Source organism: Microtus ochrogaster, unplaced genomic scaffold (genome assembly GCF_000317375.1).
Source record: "Microtus ochrogaster isolate Prairie Vole_2 unplaced genomic scaffold, MicOch1.0 UNK89, whole genome shotgun sequence".
NCBI lineage: Eukaryota > Metazoa > Chordata > Mammalia > Rodentia > Cricetidae > Microtus > Microtus ochrogaster.
In genome coordinates, this window is record NW_004949187.1 from 744,219 (window position 1) to 751,508 (window position 7,290).

Here is a 7,290-nt window from a genome sequence, read left to right on the forward strand (position 1 = left end):
ACTAGCTCTTGTAGACCAGGCTGGCCTCGAACTCACAGAGATCTGCCTGCCTCTGCCTCCCGAGTGCTGGGATTAAAGGCGTGCACCACCACCACCTGGCCTATAATATTTCTTAAAATAGTAGCTGGCTCATGGAAAGATAAATTGCACCTTTCCATACAAATTGACATGCAATTTTTCACTTTGTTTTTCTTCACATAAATTTTAATGCATTGATAAGTAGGATTATTTTGTCAATTGCACTATTACATAAATTATATAATATATATTACATAACAAAATTATCATACTTTTGTACCCATACAAGATCCATATGTTTCTTTTTTTTCTTTCTTTTTTATTTTTTTAAAATGAAAACAAACTGTCTTTTTTATTATACATATGAATCTAAGTTCCCACTTCCTCCCCTCCTTCCATTCCCTCCACCTCCCCCTGCCACTTCAACCCCATCCACTCCTCAGAGAAGGTAAGGCACATTGCTTTGGGGAAAGTCCAAGGACCTCCCTACTATATCTAGCCTGAGCAAGGTATCATCCAAAGAGAATAGTTTCCCAAAAAGCCAGTACAAGCAGTAAGGATAAATCCTGGTGCCACTGCCTGTGGCCCCCAAGTCTGCCCCAGTCATACAATTGTCAACCACATTCAGAGGGACTACCTTGATCCTATGCCTGTTTCTTCACAGTCCAGATGGTGTTGCTGAGCTCTAATTAGCTCAGGAAGACTGTTTAAGTGGGTGTACCCATCATGCTCAATTCTTACTCTTTCCACTGTTCAACTGGACTTTGGGAGCTGAGACCAGCACTCCCTTGTGGGTCTCTGACTTTGTTTCCATCAGTTACTAGATGAAGGCTCTATTGTCAACATGTAAAATTTTCATCAATCTGACTACAGCACAAGGCCAGATCAGGCACCCTCTCCACTATTACTTAGGGTCTTAGTTGGGGTCATCCTTGAGAATTCCAGAGAATTTCTCTAGTGTCAGGTGTCTTGCCAGCCCCACAATGGCTCCCTCAATCAAAATATCTCTTTCCTTGCTCTCCATCTCTGCCCCTTTCTGTTTTGTCTATCCTGTTCCCGCAAGTTCTTCTCTGCCCTCCCTTCTCCCCTCCTCTTCCCCTTCCATGCTCTCTTCTCCTGACACCGCCATGCTCCCAATTTTTCAGAAGATCTTATCTATTTCCCCTTTCCAGGTGGATCTATATACACTTTTCTTAGGGTTTACCTTATTACATAGCTTTTCTAGAATCATGAACTACAGGCTCAATATCCACTTATAAGTGAGTACATGCCATATTCATCTTTTTGAGTCTCTGTTACCTCACTCAGGATGGTGTTTTCTAGTTCTATTTATTTGCATGTAAATTCAAGATGTCATTGTTTTTTTTAGCTCTGAGTAGTACTCTAATATGTAAATGTGCCACTTTTCCTTTATCCATTCTTTGGGTGAAGGGCATCTAGGTTGTTTCCAGGTTCTGGCAATTACAAATAGTGCTGCTATGAACATAGGTGAACAAAAGCTTTTGTAATATGATAGGACATCTCTTGGGTATATTCCCAAGAGTGGAATTGCTGGATCCTGAGGTAGGTTAATTTGCAATTTTCTGAGAAACCACCATACTGATTTAGAAACTGGTTGTATGAGTTTGCATTCCCAACAGCAGTGGAGAAGTGTTCTCCTTATTCTACATCCTCTCCAGCATAAACTATAATTGGCCATTTTGATCTTAGCCATTCTGACAGGTGTAAGATGGTATCTTAGAGTTGTGTTGATTTGCATTTTCCTGGATTACCTTGATAGATTTTTGTATGTTGAACCATCCCTGCATGAAGCTTATTTGATCATGGTGGATGATTTTTTTTAAGTGTTCTTGGTTTTGGTTTGTCAGTATTTTATTGAGTATTTTTACATCTATGTTCATGATGAGATTGATCTGTAATTCTTTTACTTTGTTGAGTCTTTGTGTGGTTTTGCTATCAGGGTAAATGTAGCCTCAGAAACATAGTTTGGCAATGTTCCATCCATTTCTATTATATGAAACTTTGATGGTTTTAGTGAAGAATTCTACCAGAACTTCAAAGAGCTAATACCTCAAAGTTTTATTTCCCTTTTTTGATTAGTTTAGATAAGTGTTTGTCTATCTTGTTGATCTTTCTCAAAGAACCAGCTCTTTGTCTTATTGATTCTTTTCATTGTTTTCTTTGTTTCTATTATATTGATTTCAGTCTCAGTTTGATTATTTTCTGTCTGCTATTCCTCCTGGGTGTGTCTGCATCTTTTTGTTCTAGAGCTTTCAGGTGTGCTGTTCAATCACTAGTGTGAGTTTTCTTCCCTTTTTTTATGTGGGCACTTAGTACTATGAAGTTTCCTCTTAGCACTGCTTTCATAGTGTTCCATAGGTGTGAGTATATTGTGCCTTCATTTTCACCGAATTCTAAGATGTGTTTAATTTCTTTCTGTATTTCTTCCTTGATTCATGGTGGCTCAATAGTTCACTGTTAAATTTTCATGAGCTTGTAGATTTTCTGAGTATAGTGTTGTTAAACCATGGTTTAACTTTAAACCATGGTTATCAGACAAGATACAGGGGGTGACTCCAATTTTTTTGTATTTGTGGAGGTTTGCTTTGTTATGGAATATGTGGTCAATTTTAGAGAAGGGTCCATAAGGTGCTAAGACGAAGGTATAATCTTGTGTTTGGGTGGAATGTGCTATAGATGTCTGTTAAGTTCATTTGAGTCACGACATCTGTTAGTTCTCTTATTTCTATGTTAAGTTTTTGTCTGGTGATCTGTCTATTGGCGAGAGTGGGGTGTTGAAGTCTCCTACTATTAGTGTGTAACGTTTGATGTGTGAATTAAGCTTTAGTAATGTTTCTTTTACATATGTGGGTGCTCTTGTGTTAGGAGCATAGATATTCGGAATTGAGACTTTATCCTGATGGACTGTTCCTGTTATGAGTATAAAGTTTCCTTCTCCATCTCTTCTGATAAATTTTAGTTTGAAATCTATTTTGTTAGATATTAGGATAGCTACACCTGCTTGTTTCTTAGGACCATTTAATTGGAAATCCTCTTCCTAATCCTTTACTCTGAGGTAATGTTTGTTTTTTAGGTTGAGGTGTGTTTCCTGTATAGAGCAGAGGGCTGGATCCTGTTTCTGTATCCATTCTCTTAGCCTGTGTCTTTTTTTTTTTTTTTTTTTTTGGTTTTTCGTGACAGGGTTTCTCTGTGGTTTTGGAGCCCGTCCTGGAACTAGCTCTTGTAGACCACAGAGATCTCGAACTCACAGAGATCCGCCTGCCTCTGTCTCCCGAGTGCTGGGATTAAAGGCGTGCGCCACCACCGCCCGGCCTGTGTCTTTTTATAGGTGAATTGAGTCCATTGATATTAGGAGATATTAATGACCAGTGATTGTTAATTCCTGTTATTTTTCAGTGGTAGTGGTTGTGTGTTTTCTTTCTTTTGGTTTTGCTGGTAGGACGTCATCTGTTGTCTGTGTTTTTGTGGGTGCACTTAGGTTCCTTGGGTTTGTGTTTTCCTTCTCTTACTTTCTATTGGGCTGGGTTTGTGGATACATATTGAAATCTGGTTTTGTCACAGAATATCTTGTTTTCTGCATTGATGGTGATTGAAAGTTTTTTTGGTTATAGTAGTCTGGGCTTGCATCTGTGATCTTTTAGTGTCTGCAGCACAACTGCCCAGTACCTTTTGGCTTTCATGGTTTCCAATGAGAAGTCAGGTATAATTCTGATAGGTCCACCCTTTGTATGTTACTTGACCTGTTTCCTTTGCACCTCTTTTTTTTTTTTTAAAAAAAAAGATTTTATTTATTTCTTTATTAAGTATTCAGTATTCCGCTTGCATGTATGCCTTCATGACAGAAGAGGGCATCAGATCCCATTATAGATGGTTGTGAACCACCATGTGGTTGCTGGGAATTGAACTCAGGACCTCTCAAAGAGCAACCAGTGCTTTTAACCTCTGAGCCATCTCTCCAGACTTCTCCTTTGCATCTCTTAATATTCTTTATTTATTCTGTATGTTTTGTGTTTTGATTATTGTGTGGAGAGGTTTTTTTTTCCCCAGTCTATTTGGTGTTCTGTAGGCTTCTTTTTTTTTTTTTTTCTGTAGGCTTCTTATAACTAAGGGATATCCTTCTTTAGGTTGGGAAAGTTTTCTTCTATGATTTTGTTGAATATATCTCCTGTGCCTTTGATCTGGAGTTATTCTCCTTCTTCTTTCCTTATTATTCTTAGGTTTTCTTTTTTCATGCTTTCCCAGATTACCTGAATCTTTTGTGTCAAAAATTTGTTGGATTTAATGTTTTCTTTGACCAAATGAATCATTTTCTCTATAGTATCTTCAACACCTGAAATTCTTTCTCCCATCTCTTTTATTCTGTTCTCTATGCTTGCATCTGTAGTTCCTGTTCCTTTACCCAGATTTTCCATATTCTTGGCTTTGTTTTCTTTATTGCTTCTATTTCAGTCTTCAAGTCTTGAACTGTTTGCTCCATGTATTTGATTGTTTTTTCTTGTGTTTCTTTGAGGGACTTATTAATGTCTTCCAATTTTTTGTTTGCCTTTCCCTCCATTTCTTTAAGGGAGTTTTTGATTTCCTCTTTAAAGGTCTCCATCATCTTCATAAAGTTACATTTAAAATCTTTTTCTTCTGCTTCTTCTGGGTTGAGATGAACAGTCTTTCAATATTGTGACCACTTAGTTCTGGTGTTACTGTGTTGCTTTTTAGGTAGTTGGATGAATTCTTGCATTGTCACCTACTCATTTCTTCCTTCAGTTAATGCTGGCAGTGTCTTTCCATCTTGGTCCAATCATTGCAGTGGCTGTCTGAGTCTTTGGGAATTGTTCTAGGTCTGCCCTGTACTATCAATGTCTGTGTCTCAGGGAGCCACTGAAGTCTCTCTTAGCCTGCTTTCTTGGTCTTCTCTCCTGGATCACTCTCTTAGTTCACCCTGTGCAGTTACAGCTTGTGATATAGAATTCCTTACTTGGTCCTCTCTCTTGGTCCTCTCAGCACAAATCTGCCCTGATGGCTGACTAGAGAAGCTGAGACAGGTGGGGGAGGGGCCTGGTATTTTGTCCCACTACGGAGGTACTAGAGTGTGGTGTCCAAACAGGTGGCTGGTTCCTCACCTCTTGGTCCTCTCTGTATTGTAGCGAGTTGTATTTCAGGGTCCCACCAAAGTTGCAAGAGGATAGACGAGTATGGGTACAGGATGGGGTGTGGTTTTCAGGATCTGGTGGACAGGGTGGGTTTTGGGGAAGTCTACCTGTAGGAAACTCTTCTGTTGGCTGGCTAAAGAGTCCTAGGCAGGTGGGGGAGGAATTTAAGATACTGACCCGCTATGGAGGTCCTAGAGAGTGGCATGTCTGCCAGGTAGTTGATCATTCACCTCTTGGTCCCCTCTATATTATAACAAGCTGTGTTTCTATCCTTATATTTTTACATCATGCTTTTTAAAATGGATGTTATACTATGTTTCATCAATGATTATGCCCATTTGTCCATAACAGAGTTGATGACACATATTTCTTCTAATTTATAATATGCTTGTGGTAGGAGTCTGCTTGTTTGTTCTTGACTGCCCAGAACCAAAATAATCACACAGAAACCATATTACTTGCAATACTTTTTGGCCAATAGCTTAAGCATATTTTTGGCTAACTCATATCTTAAATTAATTCATCTCCATTAATCTGTACATCGCCATCAGGCTTTGGCTTACCAGGTAAAGTTCCAGTGTCTGTTACTGGCGGGACTACATGGCTTCTCCCTGACTCTATCTTCTTTCTCACAGCATTCAGTTTAGTTTCCCCTGCCTACCTTTGTTCTGCCCTGCTATAGGTACAAAGTAGTTTCTTTATTAAACAATAGTAATTGCAGGATACAGAGAGGAATCCTACATTACCTTTCCTTTTCTGCTTAAGTTAAAAAATTGTTTTAACCTTAACATAGCAAGATTACATACTACAAAACAAGTATCAAGCAAGAATTACAGTTACAATATTTATATCTACTTTATCTTTTATTGTAACTAAGGAAAACTATAACTATATCTATTCTTCAACACTATAAAAGACCCCAGAAGGATATAATACTAATTATATCTAATATTACCTAAGTAAACAGTGCATTATAAACAACTTCAAAACTCTAGAATTGACAAAGACATCTTGCTGCCTGGACAGTCACACAAAGTTCTTCTGTATCATTGGAGCATCCATATTCAGCCTACAGGCCCATAATATCTAGCAGACATTTCCATGAATCAGGAAATTTCAAAGACAGTTACAGACGTTTTCATGAAGCAGGAACCCTGAAGGACTATCTCACCATTAGGCAAGTTCAGCAGTCATTTCTCTGTGGGTCTTGCATGTGCAGTTCACACAGCATAACCTCAAGCAATCAAGGCAAGAGCAGTTTCTTACCCAAATGTCTAAGAAACTCCACAAAGAGCCTCTTCTATGCCCATCATCCTCTTGAAGTAGATTGGTGCTTGCTACCAGGAGCAGATGTGTCTCATGTTATGAAAAGTCCTATGTTCTTAAACATTTTAAATGCCATATTCTATAGTCTTTGAAAGATTTGAATGCCTATCCATATGAAATACATCTCTATATATCTAGAAAATCTAACAAGCTTGACTATTAGAGATGATTATCTGGTAACCTATATTTCTTAATTACACATTACATTTTTAAATGACCTGGACAAACACAATGCCTTAACCAAGATCAGAAATACATATACATGCATATATATATATATATATGTATATATATATATACAGTATAATAAAATTGACCTTAAATTATATCAATAAACCAAGACCCATATCAAGGCAAATCTCAGTAGCATATCCCCCTTTAAATGTAAACAAACATTTATAGACATTATTTGCGAATAAAGGTGTATTCTCCAAGCTGCTTCCTGCTTTTTGTTTGGTGAAGTAATTTTGGGGGATATTCACAGCAACTTTCTGGGGGGTGTCTCTTGGTCTATCAAACCACATTGGTCTGGAAAGATTCCACAGGTTCTCATCCTCTGTGGAAACAAAAGAAGAATCTCTTCCAAAGCAACATATCCTTAGATACAAATTTCAAAATTAAGATGCCTCTAAAACATATATGTTGGTTTAGCCTAGCATCCCATGCAATGAGATAACTCTCTGTACTTAGTTCTCTCACAGTCAAAAAATTCAGCCGGGCGGTGGTGGCGCATGCCTTTAATCCCAGCACTCGGGAGGCAGAGGCAGGCGGATCTCTGTGA

At 38.3% G+C, this 7,290-nt stretch overlaps 1 protein-coding gene and 1 pseudogene across 1 annotated transcript in view; one reads left to right on the forward strand and one right to left on the reverse strand.

The window, feature by feature from the left end:
* LOC101984273 overlaps window positions 1-7,290 on the forward strand; it is a 398,439-nt pseudogene that overhangs the window by 184,074 nt on the left and 207,075 nt on the right.
* LOC101989836 (zinc finger protein 431-like) overlaps window positions 1-7,290 on the reverse strand; it is a 257,504-nt gene that overhangs the window by 137,927 nt on the left and 112,287 nt on the right. The window lies entirely within an intron of this gene.